Raw genomic sequence first — 26,477 nt, forward strand, 5'->3', positions numbered from 1 at the left:
TGGTTAAAATGAAGATATCTATAGCAAACTTGTAACAATCCCAAACCCTGCTTTTCTGGTTATACATCCAGAAGCATTTTAAAAATATGTATATTCATTAGTGGCCATCCCTCTCCACAGGCCATTGAAAAAGATAAGTAAGTAGTAACTGGGGTAAATAATTAGATTGCCTGGAAGATCAATGAACCTACAGAACTTGAATACGACTAGCTGATGCCTAGTCATTGAGGGGAACAGGGCGATAAAATCGTATTTGCTGGGAGGGGCTGACAAAATATTTTGTGAGTGGATTAAACATCTCACATCTTGACATAAGGCATGTATCTAGCTGTTTATGATAGCATCTGATTCAGAAAAAGTACTTTTTTCAATATTGACCATCCAATGCAAATATTTAAAGCCTGGTTCTGTTTCTATCAAAGAGAATGTCGGGATAGAGATTGTAAAGGAGAGTTATAGAGCTTGCATATTTTCAGATCCTACTGAAATATAGCTAAACTTAAGATTGTTTATAGGGCCGGGTGTGGTGGCTCAAGCCTGTAATCCCAGCACTTTGGGAGGCCGAGGCGGGTGGATCACGAGGTCGAGCGATCGAGACCATCCTGGTCAACATGGTGAAACCCCGTCTCTACTAAAAACACAAAAAAGTAGCTGGGCATGGTGGCGCTTGCCTGTAATCCCAGCTACTCAGGAGGCTGAGGCAGGAGAATTGCCTGAACCCAGGAGGCAGAGGTTGCGGTGAGCCGAGATGGCGCCATTGCACTCCAGCCTGGGTAACAAGAGCGAAACTCCGTCTCAAAAAAAAAAAAAAAAGATTGTTTATAAAGAATTGTACATTTCAATATTTTAGTATTTGTCTTACTCCAAATGTCATTTAGGTTGTCTGGGATTGTATCCTTGGAATATATTGCAAGTGATCTCTGTGTTTGCCTCGGTTGCTGAATGCTGATTTATCACCTCTAGTAAACAAGCCAGTGAGCATCACACAGGATATTCTCAGAGCTCAACCATCTGAGAAGTGTGGACTGTTGAAATTTAGGCTTTGTGTACAATCTGGGTAACAAACCATAAAGCCAGGTTTTCTGCCTAAAGCGCTATGGAAAAGTCATTTGCCATATTACTTCCCTCAACAGCATGCACTCTGATGCTTTGTGGAGAGATACAGGATGTGGTCCGGTAATAATACTGACCATATGCTTTTCTAAGGCCAGTAAACATACATACAGTAATTACTTTAATTTGGTAGCTGGTGTATGGAAAGAGGTGGGAAGTGGAGAAAGGAGAGTAACCCATTACCTGTCTGGCCTAAGCTTGTTATGACCTGACAGATGGGTAGCTCCAGGGATGATTGCAAAAACAATTTCTTTTCATCTCCATCACAGAGCCTAGAGTGTGGTACAGGGAGGGTTGACTAAGAGAGTGGAGGCTTCCCTGATGGAGTGTTAAGCCTGACAGTAGGACCTAACAACAGCCAGGAGACTGTGTCCAGCCAGCTATTGAAGGAAAGAACAGAATAACAGTTATCCTTCATTGGGAATTCTAGTACCTGGATTTTCACCCACGTGGATGCCAGGCCTTATTTTCTATCTCCTGTGGAATCTCCAGACTTTGTCAGAGTTCTTCAGGGACTGACCAGATTCAGTTTGTAGGTTGGGGGTCATTACTATTACCATTGGATCAAATTGGAGTAAGCAGATACCAAGAGTCACCTACAAGTCACTAACATCTATTAGATACTTACCATTCTCTCATTTTCTCACATCAGTCATGTGAAATAGCTTTATTATTGTCCCTGTTTTATAGATGCAGAATCTGTGATTTGGCTGGAACCACAGCTGTAAGTGTTGTAGCTTGGATTTGATCTCACATTTTATTTTCCCTGTGATCCCTGGGATTTGATTTAGGTTTGGATATGTCTTTGAAACAAATGGTAAACAAGGGAAGCTAAGTGTCCATAGGTGGCTATTTACCTGGTTGTCCTTGGTTCAGCTTCTTTAAAATACAAAAATAGATTTTTTGAGAATACTCATTTCCATTACTTTAATAACAACTCAGCTAACTTTTAACATGACTGTATATTGAAGCCAAAAGTATTATATGATGGCAATTGCTACTTCCTTCTTATTAAAACTAATGAGCCATGGAGGACCCTCCTCATCCTGAGCTGCCAGGCTCAGTGTGTCCCATGGTAAAGCATCCTGGACCTTTTGAGTATGGATGACCACTTCTTAATTCATGGTATTTATCAGTAATCATGCATATGTAAAAATTTCAACTTCTGTTTAGAGCCTTTACTAATTTATTTCTGTAACTGCTCAGGTTCCTTCCAAATGACTCTGTAAGATGATAGTTGCAGGCTTCATTAGTTCAACCTTCAGAATCACTCGATGTTACATTCCCAGTTTTTTTCTCTCTTTTATCCAAATAAGCTTTGCCTATATTAATGATTGTTGCTGGGCTCTTCAACAAGATATTTCAAGAATAGGAAAAGCATTTTAAAAGAAGTTTCATGTGGCTTTGAAATTCACAAGTTGTAAGCAGCACTGGCAGATATTTTTCCAGTGTATTCATTTTTATTCAGTTTTTTATAGCTTTTATGGCTAACAGTTCCAAGACATGAAGTATTATACTCCACTATGTTGTGATCAAATTTTCTCCTCTGATAAAAGTCATAGCTTTGAAAACTTAGAATCCTAGAATTGTGGAACATTCTGATCAGAAAGTTCTTTGAGTCAGAACAGTTTAGAATATCGCTGATTGGCTGGGTGCGGTGGCTCACGCCTGTAATCCCAGCACTTTGGGAGGCTGAGGTGGTAGGATCCTTTGCACCCTGGAGTTCAAGACCAGCCTGGGCAACATAGGGAGATCCCATCTCTAAAACAAACAAACAAATAATAATAAAATATCACTGATATTTTTGTTCTTTCTAACCTGTGTTCGCTACTTCAACCACAGACTGAGGAACTTACTTTCTGCCTATGATTTAATCTTTGATCTCTAAAGCTTTGGACCAAACGGTTTTTTTTTTTTTTTCATCTAAGTTGAAATGTCTAGCCTTTTTCTCCCCTACCTATTTGTCCAGGTTGTTTTCTTTGCATTTAGAACTGTGGTTCTCCATATGTGTGCAGCAAATCACCTGGGGTAGAAAGTACAGATTCCTGGGGCTGGCCCTAGAATCTCTAATTTGGCAGGGTTTTGGAAGAGGCCTGAAACTGCATTTTTAACATGTTCCTGGGTCATATTGATGATGCTGATTCTCACCTTGGAAATCACTGACCTAGAAAATGTCTTCTCTTCATCCAAAGAAACCCTTAAAATCCCCCAAAGATGCCCTTTTGTCTCCTGGCTGAACAACCCCGATTTCTATGACTTTTCTTTTTAGACTTCAGCTTCTCCACCATCTAACCCTCCAAACTTCTTGCTTGCCTGTCCTGCTTGCCTAACACTCACTGAATTTCAGGGGGCCAAATCAGCAATATAAATGAGTGAACCGTCACAGGGCGTGGAGGTCAGATGAGTCATGTAGGGAAGACAGCAGAGACTGTCTACCGGGAACCAATTGAGGAATGCAGATCTCACCCAAATAATTCACATGCTTTTTTTTTTTTTAAGCATTCAGCCTACCTAATAAAATCTGAATTATGAAAAACAAATCAGTTGCCTAGCTTTGACCCCAAGAAATGATAGTTTGAGGTCTTAAAATAATATTAAAATGCAGCTTGAACCTGGAAGTGGCAGGGTATCAAGTTATTATCCTTAGTTGTTTGGTTTTTTGTTACATCAACCCAATTCTAAAAATAACTCTTAATTCATTATAAATTCCTAATTAGGGAGCTACTCAGTAACTGATTATATTGACAAAGTCATGCCATAAATAAGAATTAAAAAGTTAATATAATAGATTAGCTAGGATGCCCTCACTCTTGTTTTTGCCATTATTTAAAATTTAATTGCTGCGCAACATTTCCAGATGTTGATTTTGGACATATTATCATGTGCTTTATTGCCTGTGAGCAGTTTTTATGTATTTGTAATCGGAGCTTTTCACATTTCTTGGATGTAGAAAAATCAATTAAAATGAAGCAAATATTTTTGAAACCTAACCAGACTTTTTTCTTTGTTTTCTCGTAAAGTTTCTCCACAGAAATGTGTGGCTTGGGAACAGAGCCTAATACGTTCTGAATAAGTTATTAACAGGCTTGTAGTGGGTGCTGGGAATTTAGAAAGCTCAATTTTTTTTTTTTCTAAAGCCTCCCAGTAGAATGTCAGATTAATAAATGGACTGCACATTTCCACAGCGTTTTTATGACGTTTCACACACTATCTTGGTGCAGATTTGGGAAAGCCATTGTCCACAGCCCAGTTCTGACTCCCCTGTTAATTCTACTTTGTATTCAGTTGTCTTGGGGTGGATCTAGAATAGAATAGAAGAGAATAAGCAGATCTTTAACTACAGTCTTTAAATGAGGAAAACCCCACCCTGGACCAGCTTTGCCAGGAATCCTGACAAGATGCAACTCCTCTGTCATATATAGGCAGGACTGATTTTCAGGGGGAGTGCACCTGTCTGGACTCCCTGCTGTTCTCATCAATCTATTCCAGTCCTGGGTACCCCTGGAACACCCTGCTGTCCAGCAACTAAACGGTTAACATGAGCCATGCCCAGGAGCCTCCAGGACTCTTCAGCAGGTGTCTGATTTGACAGGTCAGAGGCTAGGCCACTGCCAGCTGTTTGCACATATTTTACATGTCACCCATTTGCAGGTGATGAAGACTGGTTAAGTGCCCAAGAACTGGCAGTTGTTGCAAACACGTCAGTGTACCTAGTGGGGGCGCTCCTGCCCAGCTGATAGGAGGCAGCTTCTACCCATCCTCCGCTTGCTGGTTATACCAGCTTGGCGCTGTCTCTCATTGCTGAAGAGCATCCCCCACAACCCCCCCCCCAACTCCGCCCTACTCCCACCTCCAGTCTTGACTGCTTTTCATTGGTTTGGTTGTTTAAATTGACATCTCCCGATTTTCAAACACTTGCTGATTGACAAAGCAAGAGAAAAAGAAAAAGGCAAAAACAAAAGCAAAAATCAAAATCTCAGTCTGAAACAGGTAAACAAACCAACTAACAGAGCCCATGGGCTGCCAGTGGTTGACTCCTGTAAACTGCAAGAATGCACACCACAAACTCAAGAGCAGAGGGCACCTGGACAGTCCAGTCACTTCATCAAGCAGTGAAATGCCCGTCTTTCATCTGCTTCTATTGATGACCAAGACTTTGCCTGTCAGAATTTCCAGTTTTTAAGAGCTACTCTTTGATGACACGTAACAGGGACTTTTTCTAAGCCTGGGACCTATTCTGTGTCTTTTAAAACATTGTTTACACAAAGTAATGATATGGATGGGAAAAAAGAAAACCACAAAACTACTTGTGCTGTCAAGTAGTTCTGTTTTAGAAAAGGAAATCTTGACAAAACCTGAACCTTGTTAGGAAAAACAAAAAAAAAATGACAAAGCAGTCATTTACAGAAAGCCTGGATAGGATATTCAATCTCCTTGTGCAAAATCTAGCAAAATTGTGCGCTAAGGATCAAAAGCAGGAAGTGCTCAGAAAACAAATGCACAAACTCAGCTTAGCAAAAGGGCGAAGCCAGAGAGGGATATAAAGGAACAGAGGAATGGCTGAGGATAGAGGTTAAGAAGCTGGACTCACACAGATTGGGTCTTGCTCAGCCTTCTGCAGCACCACTGTCAGGGTCTGGCACACAGAAGTGACTAGGAGTTTGAACTGAAATAATGCGTGACTAAGAATTAATTTGGGACGGGCTCCAGGTGAAATGATTGGAAATGTTGTTTTACTTTTAATTTTTTAGTAAATGAGAGAAAAGATACCTGTTTCTTACATGTTGAAATCTTATATGTGCAGAAATTTTTATAGCAGAGCACAGAAGGATGAAAAAAATCAGATGGGAGATGGGGATCAGAACTCTTTCTGTGAATCGGAACCTCTCTTCTCTGCTCCTTTTCTGGTTTCCTTTGTCCTTGTCTGGTTTCCATTATTCATCGTGTTTCTGCTTTTGATGTCATCTTGTTGGATGTCTCGTCTCAGTTGTCTGTAGTTGGTAAGTAGTATTTAAATTATTTGTGGTCTTTATCTAATAAAGCTTTATTCTCTCTGGTGTTGATGAGTGAAGAAGGCAAGTGGAGCCTTGTTTTTTCCTCTTATTGTCTTACTTCCACAAAGCAGCTAAATGAGTTCCGTGTGGTCTTTACTGACCTGTGGTGATCACTGTCCCATAAAAGAAAGCATGGTAGTGTTGTGCCTCAGCATAGGCTCTGCTCAGGAGACTTGGATCCCAATCCTAACTTACTAGCAGAGGGAGTTTGGACAAGTAAGTGAACCTCTGTTTACCTTACTCTTTCACATCCATATAATGGGAGTTGTAATAGTACATGTTTTTGAGGTCATTAAGAGGATTAAATAGATAAATGTATAAGATAGATTAGCATAAGTTCCTGGGGCAGGGAAAATACTCAGTTAAGTTGGAAATCAGGTGTTAGTAAACTTTTTCTGTTAAAGGCAAGAAACAAGATATTTCAGGCTTTGTGTCAAAGGCTCTGTCTTAATTCCCTAACTCCACCATTGTACCATGAAAGCACCCACAGACCTATGTAAATAAGTGAGTGTGGGTCTGTTCCTATTAAAGTGTATTTACAAAAACAGACAACAAATCAGATTTGGCTCATGTCTCACAGTTTGGCAGTCCTATTGTAGAATACAGTATCTACAAACTGGACACAGCTTCTTTCTGTAAGTTAGGATCAGCTTTGTTGCTAACTAATTTAATATGAAATTTAATTAACATATCCATATTCTACATCTGACAAAAAGTTTGGCACACAATTTGCTTAGCCTTTGTATCTTGAGGACCAGAGAAGTTAAGTACGTTTGGCCAAAAGCCACCCAGCTAATTGAAGACATATCTGAGGCAGAGTTGAGAACTCATGTTCTCAGTTCTGAACTCTTTCTCTTGTTTTGAAATGTTTATTTTCAGGGAGGTAGCTCTGTGATATCAGGAGACTGGGACTGAAGATCTAGTTTTGCCAGTTGGGGAACACTCACTATCTTTGGACCGTAGATGCCTGATTGTCAAATAGGTGATTCCCCTCTCACAATGTTACAGTGTGAAATCAAGAAAATTCCATCTATAAAAAAGCATTTTAAAATCTCTATTGCTATGTTCGACCTTCTTTCCCTCCTTCCTTCCTTCCTTCCATCCTTCCTTCCATGTCCTTCCTTCCTCCTTCCTTCCTTTCTTCCCTCCCTCCCTTCCTCCTTCCATCCTTTGTTTTTTCCTTCCTTCCTTCCATTTCCTTCCTTCCTTTCCTCCCTCCCTCCTTCCTTTATTTCCTTCCTTCCTTATTTCCTTTCTTCCTTCTTTCCCTCCTTCCTTCCTTCCCTCCCTCCTTCTTTCCTTCTTTCCTTCCTTTTATCCTTCCTTATTTCCTCCCTCCCTCCTCCTTCCCTCCCTTGCTCCCTTTTTCTTTTTTTCCCTCCCTCCGTCTGTCTTTCTTTCTTCTTTCTCTCTCTCTTTCTTTCTCTTTCATTCCTTCTTTTTCTTTCTTTTATTACTTAATTAACAAATAATGGATATATTATTGGGGTACAATGTGATACTTTTATATATATGTTATATATATTATAGATATACTTTCATATATAATACTTTCATATATATGTTATAACATGTATATGTTATATATGTTATATATGTATGTGTATTTGTATATATAATGTGATACTTTCATATATGTTATATATGTTATATATATTATATATATGAAAGTATCACATATATACATACACACATACATATATATGTGTATAGCATATACATAAAGCATCATAGTATATATATACACACATATACATATATGTATCATACACACACAGACACACACATTGTAGAAAGATTAAACTAAGTTAACATTCATCACCTCATCTACTTATAATTATTCTGGGAATGAGAACTTTTAAAATCTACTCTTTTCACAATTTTAACTGTATAACACATTTTTATTAACTGTCATCACTATGCTATGTTAAAATTTATTCCTCCTGTTTAGCTGAAACTTTTCACCTTTTGGTCAACATTACATCTTTCCCCATTCTTCCTGTCAACCTCTGATAAACATAACTCTACTTTCTGCGTCTCTGAGTTTTACTTTTTTAGATTCTATGTATAAGTGAAATCATACAGTATTTGTCTCTGTACTTGGCTTATTTTATTCAACGTAGTTTCTTTGGTTTCATCCATGTTGTCACAAATGACAGAATTTCTTTTTTGTGTAAGGCTGTATAGTATTTCATTGTGTGTGTGTGTGTGTGTGTGTGTGTGTGTTCTTGATCTTTAATTCCTTTGGGCATATACTCCGAAGACAGATAGCTGGATCATGTGATAATTCTGCTTACCTTTTAAGGAACCACTATACTGTTTTCTATTGTGGCTACACTAATTTACATTTCCATCAACAATGTACAAGGGTTCCTTTTCTCTGCCTCCTCTCTATCTCTTATTATCTTTAGTCCTTTTGATATTGCTATCCTAGAGGTATGAGGTAATATCTCATTATGGTTTTAAGTTGTATTTCCCTGATGATTAGAGATGCTGAACTTTTTTTTTCCCATATATCTGTTGGCCATTTGCATGTCTTCTTTTGATAGATGTCTATTCAGGATCTTTATTCACTCTTTGATTTGGTTATTTCTTTTTTTATTGACATTGAGTTGTTTGAATTCCACATATACTATGGATATTAGCCCCTTATCAGGTGTACAGTTTACATATATTTTCTCCCAATCAGTAGGGTGTCTCTTCACTCACTTTGTTCTTAATTGTTTGCCATGCAAAACCCTTTTACTTTGGTGCAGTCCCATTTGTCTGTTTTTGCTTTTGTTGTCCACACCAATGTTGTGAAGCTTTTTCTCTATGTTTTCTTCTAGTCATTTTAAATTTCAGGCCTTACAGTTAAGCCTTTAATTCATTTTGAGTTGATTTTTGCATATGGTGTAAGACAAGGGTCCATTTTCATTCCTCTGCATATAGATATCCAGTTTTCTCAGCACCATTCGTTGAAGAGACTGTCCTTTCCCTATAATGTATTCTTGGCACCTTTGTCAAAAATCAATTGACTATAAATGTGTGGGTTTATTTTTGGGCTATTCTGTTCCATTGGTCTATATGTCTCTTTTTATGCCACTACCATGATGTATGGGTCATTGTAGCTTTATAATATATTTTGAAATCAGGTAATATAAATCTGTTTTGCTTTTTTTGCTCAAGATTGGTTTGGCTATTTGGGGTCTTTTGTGGTTTCATACAAATTTTGGAATTGTTTTGTCTATTTTTGTGAAAAATGTCACTGGAGTTTTGATAGAGATTGCACTGAATCTGTAGATTGCTCTGGGTAGTTGGGCATTTTAATGATACGAATTCTAAAAATCCGTAAGCACAGAATTTCTTTCTGTTTGTATGTGTTGCCTTTAATTTGTTTTATCAAAGTTTTTTGGTTTTTACTTCCTCAATTAAATTTATTCGTAAGTTTTCTTTTTCAAATGTCATTGTAAATTGGATTACTTTCTTAATTTCTTTTTTGGATAGTTTATTGTTAGTGTTATAGAAACTGTACAGATTTTTATATGTTGATTTTGTAACCTACAACTTTATTGAATTCTTTTATCAGTTCTAACAACTTTTGTTGAACACTTTAGGGTTTCTTCTATATAAGATTATCAGCAAACAGACAATTTCACTTCTTTTTTATTTTGATGCTTTTTATTTTCTATAAACTTACTGAGTCCTCTTTAACCTTTCACCTACTTTGTGAGATAAATTAGTGAAATTGGTTAGACACCATGGAGGAATCTGATATAAAATGTTTTTAGAAAAACACGCAGGTATAAATGTTTTCTGTTGATGGCCATTAGCTACTTTTCCAATCATAGCAAGTTTTTGTCTGTGCTCTTTAAGTTATTTTCAGTGTAGAGTTAGAAAATGGAAACTTAAGGTTCAGAAAAAGTCAAATTGCATTAATGCCACTCCTCATGATCGTGTTGATTTAATCAGGATGACTACCTTTGTTCATTAACCTTTTAAAAATACGTATAATATATGGCAGATCACTGACACTGTTGTTAGAGAAGGTGGTTATTGTATTAATGGGAGATCAGTAACCTCCTCTCCACTGTGATATGGATTACTGTAATTATGAAAGAGACAAAAAAAGACACCATAAGCACTATCCATTGGGCTCCAGTCTTCATCAGTTCTCATATGACTGTGTAAAAATGCTAATTATAAACATATGATAATAAAAAGGGTATGGCTTAATGTCAATATGTACCTGCGAATCTGGTATTTATGATGGTAGAGTGAAACATATATAATCAAAGGCAAAGAGACTATTTAATAGAGCAGCATTCTGTATTTTGCTCACTGATGAAGGCTTTGAATTTATTTCAAAATTACCCAGTCATTTATTTAATTAAAATAATATTGACTGGGAACCCACCATGTTATTTTATTTAATACATGTGTAAGCATATTCATTTAATTTTTAATATTTATATTTAAGCCTATTCATTTAATTTTTAATATTTATATTTAAGCCTATTCATTTAATTTTTAATATTTATATTTCATGTGATCATAAAAATGATGAAAATGATAACAGTTAGGTAGTATAGACATGTACAGAAAACAAAGGTAGCAGAATCCTCTAAACTTCAGCTGCTGCCTGGTCTACATTTATATGCACCTTTAACACTAGAGAACATATTGGCTATTTTCTGAATTATAATTGTTCAATATAAAAATAATTTTGGCCAGGCACAGTGGCACACTCCTGTAATCCCAGAACTTTGGGAGGCCGAGGCGGGAGGATTACCTGAGGCCAAGAGTTCGAGACCAACCTGGCTAACATGGTGAAACCCTTTTTCTACTAAAAATACAAAAATTAGCCAGGTATGATGGCACACGCCTATAATCCCAGCTGCTCAGGAGGCTGAGGCAGGAGAATTGCTTGAGCCTGGGAGACAGAGGTTGAAGTGAGCCGAGATGATGCCACTGTACTCCAGCCTGGACTACAGAGCAAGACTCTGTTTTAATAATAATAATAATAATTTTAAATAAGGAAATGTTGGGGAACTAATGTAGCTCAGTGTTGAAGCAAGGATGTTCCTCTGTTCCTATGTTTTGGCCATTTTTATGTGAAGCTGGAGAGGACAGTGACTAGGGTACTTGTGCTGAAGTTGTCTTCTTTGTTAAATTGGACACAAATAATTTTTTTGGACAAAATTTGACTTTCTGATTATTCAGAAATCAAAAGCAATATTAAAAATTATGTCAGTCTACACTTACCTAGATTGATTATAACATTTTCCTTTTCTTTTTTTTCCTCACAAATACTCATTGTGCTCTATCTTTGGAATCAGATATACCTGGATTTCAATCTCAGCTCTGCTCCTTAACAGCTGGGGGGAATGTCCATGTCACATAATCCCCCAAGCCTCGACTTCCTCATCCAAAATCTAGAGACTAAAATTTGTCCTCTCAGTTACTGTGAGCCTTTTGTGAGATCATCTTTATTAAATTTCTGGCAATAACAGCCAACATAATGTCAATAGTACCTCCTATTAATAATGCTGTTGTATTTTGTGAAGCATCTTATTAATGTAAATATACTTGGAGGTAAACATTTTCACAAGGACTCTGTGAAGAAAGAAATTTCTAGTGAATTTCCAGAATCAGAAAATTGTGGAATTTATCCATCAGACTTTAACTTGTATGGTGTCTACCTGCCAGAGTGCTTTTGAGTTTAAGATAAGGTTAGTTTGTTTGACAGTGCCTGTTACTTTTATGGTTTTATATTTTTATTTTTTTTACATTTTAGTGGCTATTAATAATATAGGTATGATTATCAGCATGTAGCCCCCATACAAATAAGTTTATGTTGAAAGCATCAATTGTCATTAATATCCCATAAGAAGAAACTATTTAAAACTTCATAGGAGTTCATCCATGGGGTTCCCATGGCAACAATGGAGCTTATACTTTTTAATTTATTGCTTAATTTTCTTTAAACTACATTGTCATTGCATCGGCAGGAATCCCAGTCTGTAGTAATGATGGGGATTAAATGGTCATTAGGAAGTTGTTCAACATTCTTGTGATTTGCTTCAGGGAACATTGACTTTGGGTATCTTTGAATGTACTAATAAACATTGTTAAAATCATTTAAAATAGAGTGAGTTTACAGGGAAATGAAGTATATTTTCTTATTGCAATTTATCATCCAGTAATAATGTTAAATATTGCAAGTTAAAATTTAAGGCCAAATGTAACTCAACAGTGAGCTGACTAATGGCTGTCTTGTACTTAAAAGAAAGTATATTGTTTTTGCATTTAATCAAACAGTCATTGAATCCAGAAGGATTCAATCTGTAACATAAAATGAGCCAAAGGAACAGGTTGCTGATTTGTTAAAGAAGATAGTCATTACCTCAGATTTTATTTTTCTTATAAATACCTTCTCCCACGTCAAGGTCAAACTGATACTAGGTTAGAGGGTTGTGTCTATGGAAATCTATTTTGCAAAATAGAGCTATTCATAAATTAATCCTGAAGTCATTTAAAAATATTACAGCATCAATTCAGCATACCTATGGAGTGTTGATTCAGGAAGGTCAGGAAAGTCTGTAAGGGAGAAGTGAAATATTAACTGGGAAGCATGGGGGAGCCCAAACAGAAGGGAGGCAGGGAATAGGTAGACAAATGGCAGACATGAATATCATTGGCAGAACGTTTGTGGTGTTCTTGCAGAGTAAGTTACATGTAAGGGAGGAGGAGGCATAGAAATTAGCTTGTCACATGGGAACTTTGACCAAGAGTCTGTCTTTTAGGAAACAGACAAGATAGAATATAGACTTTCTAGGTTGTTAGGTATGTTTCAAGTGTCCTAAGAATACAACCCAAGTATTATCCCGTGATGTTTTAGGCAAAGGAGAAGGTAATGTGCATGCCGCTGAATGTTGCTATGAGGATCAAGGAATGTGATTAGCTTCAGGAGCCCTGTGAAATTGTCTGCAGGGCTAACCTACCTTTGTGCTACTTCAGGATTATTACAAAAACCCACTGCTATCCAGGAACTTTAGAAAACATGATCTCCATTTACTAGAAATGGAATATTTTGTCTTTCTAGAGTGGTAACTGAATCTTGTTAAGGAAAATATGCAGAAATGAATGAAAAATGGGGCCAATTTGTTGACTACATTGACTAAAATGTTAGTCAACTTAAAAGTCCTTTTATCAAGGAAACTGGATTAATATGCCATTTATTCATTGTTACAAATAATTTTCAGTTAAAGAAGTGAATATTTTTTCCAGAATGGCTCCAAGTTTAATTGTCATCTAAATGTTTGAATATTTTGGCTTTGTATTTTGGTCTCCTGTGAACACGTCTATATTGATCTATGCGCTTGATTTTCCCACTGGTGTCGCACAAGGTATGCGCCCCTGTGAGGATGTCTGTGTGTATGTATGTGTCTGTGTTTCCCTGTATGTTGTATTTAAAAGTTTAAAATATGAGGCCCTTTAAGAGAAGTGTTTATGATGTTAAAATCTCAAGTCTTTTCATGAAAGTCTATCCGTGCAGGTAAATTGGATGTATATTTCTCTCTGAATGATATGACTGTTGGGTTTAATAAGGCCATAGCTGATGCCAGTTGTGTTGAGGAGTTTGCAAATATATCGTCAAATAAATTCTCCTTATACATTGTTTTGAGATCATTCCTTTGGGCTTTTGTACTTTTTCTTCACATATAAGTAAAATGCCACAAATATGTACTCTTGAAATCCTAAGAGAAGTGGCATATTATTTTTATGGGAATTGTACCATTCTTAACCACTCTCCTTGATTAAAATAAGAGCTTTTTTTTTTTTTTTTCTTAAACCTGATCATTTTCACACTGGATATGAAAGCTCTCATGGGGATTAGTTTACTCACTCAAGCTTTCCATTCAGAGGAAGGTGTGAAAAATACATGACGAGAATTTATTCAAATGCTCAAACTGCTGCATGAGGAGCTGAAACTAGGAAAAATGATAGTCTTTAGCTGTATATAGGTTTCAGTTTTTTTTTGGTAGGCTTCACATTCCTTTTATTGAGAACTGGTGGGAAAGAAAACAAAAAATGTATATAAAATAGGAAGACCAGCTATGAAAATAATGATTTGGCCAGATGTGGTGGTACAGGCCTGTAATCCCAGCACTTTGGGAGGCCGACTTGGGCGGATCACGAGGACAAAAGATTGAGACCATCCTGGCCAACATGGTGAAACCCAGTTTGTGCTAAAAGTACAAAAATGAACTGGGTGTGGTGGTGCACACCTGTAGTCCCAGCTACTCAGGAGGCTGAGGCAGGAGAATCACTTGAACCTGGGAGGCAGAGGTTGCAGTGAGCTGAGATTGTGCCACTGCACTCCAGCCTGGCAACAGAGTGAGACTCCACCTCAAAAAAAAAAAAAGAAGAAGAAAATAATGATTTGATTTAATCTAAACTTCTATGAAGGCTACAAGATTAGGTGCATCACCTGAAAGTAACATTGCTGATTGCATAGCTTTGGAAGTTAGGTTCAATGATGTATGTGCAAGTGACTAAGTTCATATGCAATGGTTCGGTTCTCTACTGCACTCAGGAAATTAGCCTGACATTTAAAGCCATTCCCCATGCAACCTCCTGACCACTTCAACACTCTCTTCCTTCAGTCTCTCAGTACTCCAAATATCTCTGACTGCTTGCAGTTTCCTGAATATATTACTGGTTTTCAGGTCTCTAGAAATGCTGCTTTCCTTGTCTGTCATGCTCCTTTTCTGTTAGTCTGTCTGTTGGACTCATCCTTTAGGATTTCATTCTGGTATCAGTTTCTTTCTCCACCATCTTCCTTTGGGTCACCTGGGTGGCTCACCCCCTCTGTTCTCTCCTAGTACTCTGGGTTCACTACAGTCATAGTTTCTTTGTACAGGATATTTTAATCATGTTTATTTTTCTGCTTCTCTTGTTAAGTAGAGAGAATCTAAGAAATAGAAACCATGCTTTCTTTAGATTTTTTAGTCCTATAGCATCAGGCATCATCCCTGGCACATAATAGGTGTTCAATCAATTTTTTAAAAATTGAGATTGTGAAATGCAGCAGAATCAAGGAAGGTGAATGTCTTGGGTTCTCCACAGAGGGAGTTAAAAGTACAAATAAAAACAAATCACTGTTCTAAAGGAACTTGAAAAGGAAAAGATATGTAATTAATTCAAATATAAAGCTGTGTGTGGATGCTGCCAGATGTTCACCTGGAGAGTCCTGGAATGAATGGAGGGAAAAATCCAAATTTCTTTTTACTGAGAGGTGGTGGAAAGCCTTCATGAATAAAGATATATTTGAGCTGAACCTCAAGGATCCTATAAGTGATGCTTATTGTTTGTTTGTTTTTTAGTGGATATTTATTGAGCTCACGCAGCCTGCAAGAATTTAAGTTCTATATTACCACTATGATTGACAAGTGTAATCGCTTCTCGGCCTTTTGGCTAAGATCAAGTGATTGACAAGTGTGAATTTAATTAGCCTTTTTCAAAAAATAATAAAAAAATCAAGCCATTTTACTCACCTAAACACCATGGAATCATCTAAATATCTTACGTTCAATGGTTTTCTGATAACAGATAATGTACCCACTCTGAAGTCCTGTCTGCTAGCAACACTCTTACTCTCCAGTCTGCTAATGGCTTGGCAGAAGAGACAAACTCAGTTTTGGAGCAAAAATTTTTTAAGCAGGAAATCATGCAAAAATACAAACAGCAACCAGATTTTACATTCTGAAAGTTCCTGGGAAAAGTCATAGGACCCTGGGAAAAGTCACAGCCATACTTTGTCATGGTTGTATAGGTGACAACACCACTTAACAGAGTAAATCACAGTAATGGATTTTGCAAGGAATCTGTCTCTCTCTCTCTCTCTCTCTCTCTCTCTCTCTCTCTCTTTTTGAGACCGAGTCTTGCTCTGTTGCCCAGGTTGGATTGCAGTGGCGTGATACTGCAAGGAATTTTTAAAGTATAGTTCTCTGTCTTTAACCAAAGCAAGAAGAAATAATAGGACCAGAAGTGAGACAAACACCATATCAATTTGAATAACTCAATGAATAGCAAAGTATTTGGCTTTGAATGCAGAGTTTCTCTAAAACATAGTATACTAAAGAGAACATTTTAAGGATAAAGACCAAAATTCAGTTAGCCCTTGTTCAGTGCATGTGGCAGTGTGGAAACAAGTTCAGCATGTGATCTAAGTGCTGGCACATGATTGAACTGCAAGACTCACAAACAGCTAATGCAAAAATGAAACACACTGTTACTTCAGGAAACATTAAACTAGAATAAAAATTATATTGGAAAATTTTAAAAATATGTACAGTATCTGGAGCCCTGGGGGTATGGAAAATATATACTATAATATACTATCAGTGAGATTAGACACTGGTAAAGTCTTTCTGTCTTGAGACAAAGTGGGTTGGCATGCTATTTCCTGAGAGAGGAAGACTGGAAAAGAAGGCATAGAGAAGTATTAAGAAACTAAGAATTTTATTTGGGAACTTTTAAAAGATTATTATCAGGAATTCAGGTGATGATGTCAAATAGGCCATTGATCCTGGAACCCCAGGAAGTGGTTAGTGCTGGAAGAATTGGAGTCACCAGCATGGAGAAAGTACATGAAGTTATGGGACTTTGGTTATCAATCACTCCTTTCATAGCTAGGGGTTAATGGTCTGCTGTTGCAGAATGCACTGTTCTCAGAATTTGTGCAGATATGATAACACAAGTCATGAGTTCCAACTTTAAGGAGCACGAAATCTTATTTTAAATACAGAAGCACTTACTATATAGGGCAAGTGGTCCATGAAATATATAAAGTAATCACTTCCCTTTTTTTCTAACTTCAGTAGGGCAGCACTTTGCATACATTGGCTGTAATCTTCACATAGACGTGCCGAGGTTGATATTTTTCCCCAATTTTACTGATAAGAAATCTCAGACTCTGAAAGGATAAGGATAAGTGAATTTTATGTTAATACATTCACTGGATAGTAAATGGAGTTGCTAGATTTCCAGTCCTGGTCTATCTCATTGAAAGCCTGTTCTCTTTTCAACTACCTTTCAGTAGCAGGTGTTGTCACTAAATCCTTAGCTTCTTGACCCATACTATCTGAATAATGATCCCTAAATAACCTCTAGGAAAGAATGGTATCAACCGCAATTACTCCTATTTGACAGATGGAGATCCTGGATTACTCTAAGCAAAGTAATTAAGCTTAGCTGGGGTGGGGGATGCCTGTCTGCCATGGGAAAGCAGATTCACTCCATGCTTCTTAGATTCATATACTGCAAGGTATTGATTCTTACATAAATATACTCAGTGGCTTGATATGACAAAGTGACGCATCAATCTTGATCATTCTCAATATCAGTGTGCCCAAACTCTCAAATGAGTTGCAGGAAGCTTATATAGAAAGGGAAACTTCCAGAATGGAATGGAAAATGAAACTTTGTTTCACTCGAATAGATTCTGTTCTTGAAGCATAGGACAATAGATTTGGTTTTCATGGATCAGTTCTCTTTCTTCAAAACTGCAATTATCTGTCAAATTTAAATTTAGTTCAAGTGAACATTGGTTTCCAGGACTAGTTCAGGAGCTCAAACCTCCTAGCTAAGGTAGTGGTGAATGGCTATAATACCTGCGTTCTTGTGAGCTTAAAGTTATATGTTAAAGTGTCAAATCACTCCACATCACTGAGCTTTCTTTTTGATTTTATTTTTTTACATTTCATTGCTGGGCAGTTGAACGTTACAGGGCAGGCTACTGCATCAGTACTAGGTGCCTTGCTTTGCTGAAAGAGGTGCCATCATGTTGTCAGTTGTTCTGTGTGTCAAATACATTATTCTGTTTGCAAATGTCAGTCACTCTCTTTTAACATTGTAATCACCTCATTTTACACCCCACTCCATTTTGGGCAGAGTATATCTTTCTAAAGCTAAGTACAAGAGAAGGCACTAAGTTATTGGCTGCCTCTTTTCACTGATCCCAAGGAGAATACACGGAAGTGTCAAGTGGGTGAGCTTCCACTGCTTCTCAGATTATAATTATTGTTACTGGCAGAGAAACCAGTAAATCAACCCAAGAAAGCAACATAGATATGTAACTATGGGATGTGTTGCTTTCAAGGGAATTGCAAGTCAGAGCTCTCTCTAGCACATGGAGTCAACTTAACCCTTTTATATATAAGCCAAAGCCCTCCCTTCATTACTGAGTTCTTTGAGTTAATAAAGCACTCCAAATCTCTGTCTAGTCCTTTAGCTAAAACGTTAAGTAGACCATGTGAAGCTCCACCTCTAATTAACAGTACTTTATTAAAATGTGATTGCCCTGTTGGAAACCAGTTGGCAGGGTGACAGAGAGTAGAGTTTGTGCTATGGACTGTTGATTTTCGGTTAAATTCTTACTGCACTCTTGGCATTCTCTGCTTGTGCCTTAAAGTACCCAAACCACTCAGGCCAGCAAAAGAGGTCACTTTGCTCTCTCTGTATTTTCTGCCTCTTTTCAGAAGTTCTAATTGACCTATGGAGGTTCTTCCAAATTTACTGACAGCTCTTTCATATGAGTCCCTCTTCTTACATAGCAAATTTCTTTTTTGACCTTTCACTCAAAGAGGTGATTTCAAAAAGTGCCCACAGCCAAAGGAGTGACTTAATCAGGTTTTCAAGAAAAATGCCTCTCTTTACTTTGCCCCTTAAGTTCTGCCGTTGTTGTTTTATGTTTTGTGAATATATGAACTTTTCATCCCCATCTTTAAAGTATTTATCAGTCATATAAAATTTGGATAATGGTGGGAAGCACAAAGAAGGAGATAAAAATCAGCAACCAGATACCAACTACAATATTGTTAATATTTAGGAAATACAGTTCTTGAAGACTTAGATTTTAGATTAGATGGCACTGCCATTCAATAAATCAGTAAGTGAATGAGACAGATTAATTCAGGGGGCCATAAATGATGGAAAATCTCTGGTATATCAGTGTAGGATAGGTGAAGGCTGGCAAGAGAGTTCTGGTTAGAAGTGGTTAGAAAAGGTCTCTGTGAATGCTGAGAAGAAGCATTCTAGGGAATGCCTCCAGGTGGGAACATGCTTGTCCTGATTGAGGCTAGGACATTTAGAGTCATAGACAAGGTGGGCAGTAGTCGATCTTAGGTCAGTGATGGAGAAGACATCTCATGTAGGCATTTGGTACTATGGTAAGGAATTCGGATTTTATTTTAAATGTGGTGAGATGCCACTGGTGAGCTTCAAGTGAGGGACCTATATGATAGGATCTATGGGGTTTTGTTTCTCTCTTAATTTTTTTTTTTTTTTTTTTTTTTTTTGTGAATGAATCTTCTTCTGTTACCCAGGCTGGGTTGCAGTGGTACAGCAGTGCAGTCGTGGTTTACTGCAACCTCTGCCTCCCAGGTTCAAGCTGTTCCCCTGCTTTGGCCTCCCGAGTAGCTGGGACTACAGGCACCAGCACGCTTTGCTAACTTTTGTATTTTTAGTAGAGATGGTGTTTCACTGTGTTGGCCAGGCTGGTCTCAAATTGCTGACCTCAGATGATCCACCCACCTAGGCTTCCCAAAGCTCTGGAATTTCAGGTGTGAGTCACTGTGCCCAGCAAAATTTTTAATTGGCATATAATATTTGCATATAATTATGGAGTAGAGCTGATATTTTGTTATATGCATAGAATGTGTGATCATCAACTCAGGATATTTAGGATATCCATCAACTGGAATATTTATCATTTCTATGTGTTGGAAGATTTCAAGTCATCTCTTCTCACTATTTAGAAATGTATAATACATTGTTGCTAACTCTACTCACCCTACCCTGCTATGGGACATGGGACATTAGAATTTCTTCCTTCTATCTAACTCCACGTTTGTACCCATTAACCAACCCCTCTTTATCTCTCTCCCAAACCACTGTCTTTTACACATACAAACCCATCCTTCCCAGCCTCTGGTATGTATATTTTACTCTCTATCTCCGTGAATAACTCTGGCTGCTGTATGCAGAATGAATTTTAGAGAGCAAGAGTGCAAGTAGCAGTAGGGGAAATTTGGAATCAGAGATGGTAGTACTTGGCTGAACGTTGGCAGTGAGAGGCAGGAAAAGAAAACAGTAAAGGAAAATGATATTCTTTGCTTATTCATATGAGGAAAACTAGTGGAGGAGTGAGTTTGGGGAAGGAAAGCAAATAAGAGTTCTCTTTTTGGACATGTTAACTTTCAACTGGGTTATAGTAGTCTGGAATTCAAGGGAGAAGTTAGGATTCAAGACATAAATCAACTAGTAAAGTAGAAGTTACAGGAGTTGTAGTATTTAGCCTTCTAATCTTTTTCATGTTTGATTTAATATTTTTAGAAAAGACTGGTACTCTAATATCTGTTTATACCCTATATAACTTATTCATTAAAACATAGTATATGCATGTGTATATCTATATATAGACATGAAACAAATATTTTCATATTGATATTTTAATATAAATACCATATTGCATTCCATTGTATGGATGTTACCATTTGCTAATCAGTTCTCTACAATTGGACATTTATGTTGTTATATTTTATTGATTTACAAATGTAGTAGCTTTTCAATAAATCTTTACAAATATTCACATTTTTTTCTACAGCAAATTTCCATGAGAAGTAGTACTGGGAGAAATTTTGAGAATTTTGGTATAAAAACACAATTTGCATTACGTATCTGACACCTTAAGATGGATGCTCAGTAATTATTTATTTGCAGACTGATTACAGTCTCATTAGAATTACATGAAGGTGACATTTTCCACTTGGCTTTGGCACAACTGAATAGTGCAATTTATAATAATGTCAGTTTTATAAGCAAAGTAACTTATTTTTATTTACATATGTAAAATTAGGGAAACTATTTTTCATACTTTCCATTAGGCATTTGTTCTTTTGTACACTTTCACTCGTAGTTGTTGCCTACTTTTTAATAGGAGATCATTTTGTTTTCTCATTGTAAAACCTCTAAATACATACAGAATATTTAAATGTTTATCATAAATATATTACATACTTGTTTTTTCTCATATTTGTTATTTACCTCTTAATTGCATTTGTGGGTTTCCTTCTTTTTTTCTTTGAGTGGGGGCATGACAGAGGAATGTCCAGGAGAGTTTAGTATTTTAGGTAGCTAAAGAGTCTGTTTTAAAATATTGTAAATGAAAACAACCCTTGGAAAACTTAGAATTATTTTTTGCGAATATAAAACGTTCTCAATATTCCAATAGATTCAAATAAATAACTGGGTTAAAGCTAAGTACATCTAGTCAACATTTTAAAATTTTAACATCATCTTGCCATTTGTTTTACTGTTACTCATTTTTTATTTGTCCCATCTGTTCTTTGTTCTCTTTTCCTTTATTCTGCCTTTTTTAGATTCACTGACTTTTTTTTAATGATTCAGTTTTATGTTATTTGCAGGCCTATTAGCTATAAATTTCTGCTTTGTATTTTAGTGGCTATTTTAGAATTTTTTATATGTCTTCTTACCTATTACCATCTACCTTTGAGATATTATAATACTTCATGCCTAGGAAAATAACCTTACAATAACTTCTTTAATTTTTCCTCTCCTTGTCTTTCTGTTATTGTTGACATATATTTCAGTTTTGCATATATTATAAACACTATATTGCATTGCTATTATTTTTGTTTAATCAGTAACCTTTTAAGGATATTTAAATAATTATGTCTATGTATACACACATATATAGAAAAATATATGTATTTACTCATTAGTTATTATTTCTAGTGCTCTTCGTTCTTTTGTTTAGATCAATATATTCATCTGGTGTTATTTTTCTTCTGCCTGGAGGACTTGCTTTAACATTTCAAGTAGCGTGGGTCTGCTGCTGATGAATTTATACAAATTTCATAAGCCTAAAACAGTCTTTATATATCTTCATTATTGAAAGGTATTTTTTTTCTAAGCTTTTTAGTCTCCCTTTGGTATTTTTAAGATGTTACTTGACTGTCTTCTTGTTTGCATTATTTTGACGAGAAATCTGCCATCTTTCTTATCTTTGTTCCTGTGTATGTGCATGTTTTCTCTCTGTCTGTTTGTAAGATTTTCTCTTTATCACATTTTTTAAAAATTTGATTATGGTGTGCCTTTGTATGCTTTTATTCTTTTTAAATTATTTTTTCATATATGGCTTCTATTTCAACTGATTGAATTTTTCTTCCTCATTGGTCTTATTTTCCTGCTTCTTCCTCATTGGTCTTATTTTCCTGCTTTTCTTGCGTGCCTGGTAATTTTTTATTCAATGCCAGATATTGCAAATTTTACTTGTTGGGAGATTTTATTATTATTATACATAAAATTTTTAGCTTTATCCTGGCATACAATTAATTTATATGATAAGTGTTTCATTCTGTTAGTTCTTGTTTTTATGATTTGTAGGCTGGACTAAGGCAGTGTTGTCTAGAGCTTATTATTTCCCTCTCCTTAGCTATGACTCTCTGAATAGTAAACAAAACAATTCTTTATTTAAGTCTGAATATGACTTAGTGGGAGTGGCATTCAAGGGGCAGGGTGATGAGAGTGTTCCACCCTGTGGTGAATGTTATAATAATTGCTGTAAAATTTTAATAAAATATGTGTAAGCTTCAAATTAGTATATTTTTTATTACTTACTATATTTTTTATGTGGAGGTTCAGAGAACTCCCAATTACATAATTTTCTCCTGACACACATGGTCTCATCCACAGGTGTTTGTTTACAGAATAAGTTCTTTTGAGTTTATCATTATTTAAACTTGTGATAAGCATTTGTTTTACTTTTATAAATATTTGCTCATATTTATCACCTTCTTTTTAATAAGGAATCATTTTTGATTTTCTCATTTTAAAAACTCTAAATGCATAAAGATAAGTAAATGGTTTATCATAAATACATTTCATACTTCTTTTTTTAAAATTTATTTATTTAACTTTAGGTACATACTGTATCTGGCATTTCTCCCCATATTATCCCTCCTCACCCTCCCCTACTTCATGTTTGTTATTTACCTATTAATTCTATTAACAGGGTTCTTCATTTTTTTTTGAGGAGGAAAGTGTGAATGGAACGTACAGAAGAGTTTAGTCTTTTATGTTGCTAAAGTAGCCAATCTTAAGGTTTTCTAAAGGAAAATAATCCTTGGAAAACAAGAATTATCCTTTGCAAATTGAAATATCTCTCAATATTATCCCCCCTCCTTAAACATGACTCCCTTAATAATAAACTTTTTCTCCCACTTTTTAAAAATGACTATTAATTTAACTCTGAATATGACTTAGAAGTAATGGCATCCAACGTGCAGGGTGATCGAAGTGTATTATTGTTAGTTACTTAAAATTATTTTCTCTTTGTGTAGCCTAAGATTGCTGCATTTGACTTCTTTCTATGGTAGTAACTGTTTTCATGTAAGATCATTCCCCTAAATGTTTGTCAATATTTGACTGTCTGCTTATATTGAAAATGCTGTACTTGAAACATATTCGAAGGCTGTCTGTGGGTGGGTGGCTGGAAATTGTCATTTGGCCTCTCTCTTGGAAAATCCCAGTAGGAAACCCTCAACATCAGTATCTTCAGATCGTATTCTTTGGAGTGGTCAGATTTCCCAGAGAAAGAAAACATTCCTTTACTCTTCTACACATGTGAAATACACTTGACCATCAAAATATGGAGAGATAGATGAGGGAAGAATAATGAAAATACAAATACATAATCTTAAGTTTTGAACATTTTTTTTCTCAGAATGTTACAGCCTAATCTAATCAGAGTACTCAGAATAGTAATCATAGTTGGCATGTCCAATCCTCAACTATGAATGATATACCTTAGTCCTGAGGATGTCTGTTTTATGTTTTCCAGGGAATTAACCTCCCATCTGCTTCCACAGTGGTGCAAGGTGATTAACCCAGCAGTGTGGAGTGGCCTAATGTGAGAGATCTGTCTGTTTCTTAACCAGACTCATAAAAGTTCTCCCTTTTTACAATTTTGCTTTGTACATTCCAATTTTAGAGGTATCAGTTCTACCATTTTCTCAGATTTTGGAATTTTTAGAATCTAAATTGAGTTTTCTATCAGTTTTTCTGACTTCTAGATAAACTGTTCTTCTCTGGCCTGCTGAGTCAGTTACATTATTCCCTCAGCTTTGTAGCATCCAAAAGGTTGTTAGTTTTTTTTTTTATTCTTATACTCCTTGTTCTTTTTAATTCATGCCTTCCTACAATTCCTTTACTAGAAATGTATTGCAGTTTCATGAGGAAGTGGAGCTCAGCACTGTATTCAGCTTGCCATCTTAATACTCACATATCTACAATCATATTTCCGTAGCAATTATGTGAAGAAAGCCATGAGGATATGTGTGAAATTATATTTCAGCTTAATATTGGTATCTTTATGGTTACCTAAGTAGTTCTTTCATTATTACAATTCTAATATATCAGATAGATTTATGTAGGTTTGTATGGTCATTTGTGTTGAATGTTAAGAATTTTCAATTTGCAAAAATGTTCTTTACTTTTTCAAGAGCAGCTATCTTTTAGAATATCTTAATCTTTTCTCCCACTTTTTAAAGATCTGGTATTTTCTTAAGGAACAGTTATCTATACTTCAGAAGTCTATACTCATCCTTCTTTATATATCACAGTTTTTGTAACTTCGTATCTTTTGTTTATCACTTTCCTTCTGAATTCTAAAAATGTTCATGAGTTTTAATTTTTAATATCTAACTTACATCTGTGTAAAGTTAGTTTTGCTTAATACTACCTCCAGCATTAGAATCTACAATTTGATTTGTAGTCTTTCTTAAAATATTTCTTTATTTCATCTATATTTCTTATAATTTCACTCATTTTGTTTTGCATTTCTACTTATTCTCTCTTTAATACTTTTCCTGTTTTCTTAATAATCATTTATTTTTATTCTTTATTAAAGATTCTGTGTAGTTTTTTCACAGTTTATTTTGATTCTTCAGTATATCATTTTTATTCTGTTTTTTTTTAATCCAAGTCTTTCTATTGATTTTTCTTTATATTGTTTTCCAACATTTCTTACCTTTTTCTTTACTCATTTGTAAATGAGGTAGGATGTTGGTTGATATTTGTTCTACTGTCAGTCTACTTATGTGTAAACAAATTAGCTTCTCAGATCAGATTTCAAGACTTAATTTTTCATGTGACTTTTTTTGATAGATCACTGATCTACAAACATTAGACTTTTTCTATTGCCACTGTTTTGTTCTTTATTTCTCTGAACTGCTGTAGTGCATTAACAAATGTTAGTTTCTGGTTCACACATCTATATTCAAATTCTGTACTCAGCACATTACCAGAGATGAATTCACAACAAAATAGACCATCCTAATGGAGTCCCTTCTGTTCCTGGCCTATGGGTTTCTAAAATATATGACCTTTCCTCCTGTGCAGAAAAATGACAAGGGTGAGAAAAGATGTGACATACTGTTCAGCTCACAGAGTACTATCCAAAAGGCAGAGAGAGTCTGTGGCCAGGTCTTCAGATTAGTAGTTACTTGACTTCTGAGTCAATATATAGTAAGTAGGTAATATTAAAATTATAGTCCAACATTTTTCAGGCAATACCTTTATATCCTGTTGAACCTAATATACGGCTTGCCCAAACTTGAGTATTTGTTTTCTCCTCGAAAATTCATATGGTTCACCATCTAACACCTGATTCTGAGTCTCAGCTTTTTCATTTATTTTGTTTGACCTTGGGCAAAATCTCACTAAAACTTAATTTTCTCATTTTTAAAATGGGGAAGATAATTGTGAGAATTGAGTGAGATGATATGTAGAAAACTTGTAGTATATGTAGGTATATATAAGCATTCATGAAATGTTAATGGCCATCATTACAAATAGAGTCAGCTTTTTCAGAATGGCCGTGAGACTGCCAGTCTTCAGTTTTGATAGTATCGTGAGTTTCCATATTTTTCTCAGCTCCAATGGATATTCCATTCAGAATGTAGGAGAAGTTGTATTATAAGTTAACATTATTTGAATCCAAAATCTCTTTAACTTTAACATTTCAATGTTAATTGGATTTATTGGTGGTGTCAGTTTGTTTATGCAGCCTGAAATCATTTGTCTTTATGTGAAGGAAGTGAAGACATTGATATTGATTATGATAATAGATCTTCTGGCTTTATTAGTGTCATTATTTTCCATTGTATTTCATTTTCTTTTCCTCCCATTTTTGTTTAATTCTCATTTAGTCTTCTGGTGCAATTCAATCAATGTATTTGGTAT

The 26,477-nt window shown here is 35.8% G+C and overlaps 1 protein-coding gene across 4 annotated transcripts in view; it reads left to right on the forward strand.

Annotated features, from left to right (window-relative positions):
• The window catches only part of NRG3 (neuregulin 3), a 1,114,305-nt gene that overhangs the window by 258,400 nt on the left and 829,428 nt on the right, over positions 1–26,477 (forward strand). The gene's annotated exons all lie outside the window — the stretch shown is intronic.

Source organism: Saimiri boliviensis, chromosome 12, assembly GCF_048565385.1.
Source record: "Saimiri boliviensis isolate mSaiBol1 chromosome 12, mSaiBol1.pri, whole genome shotgun sequence".
Classification (NCBI taxonomy): Eukaryota; Metazoa; Chordata; class Mammalia; order Primates; family Cebidae; genus Saimiri; species Saimiri boliviensis.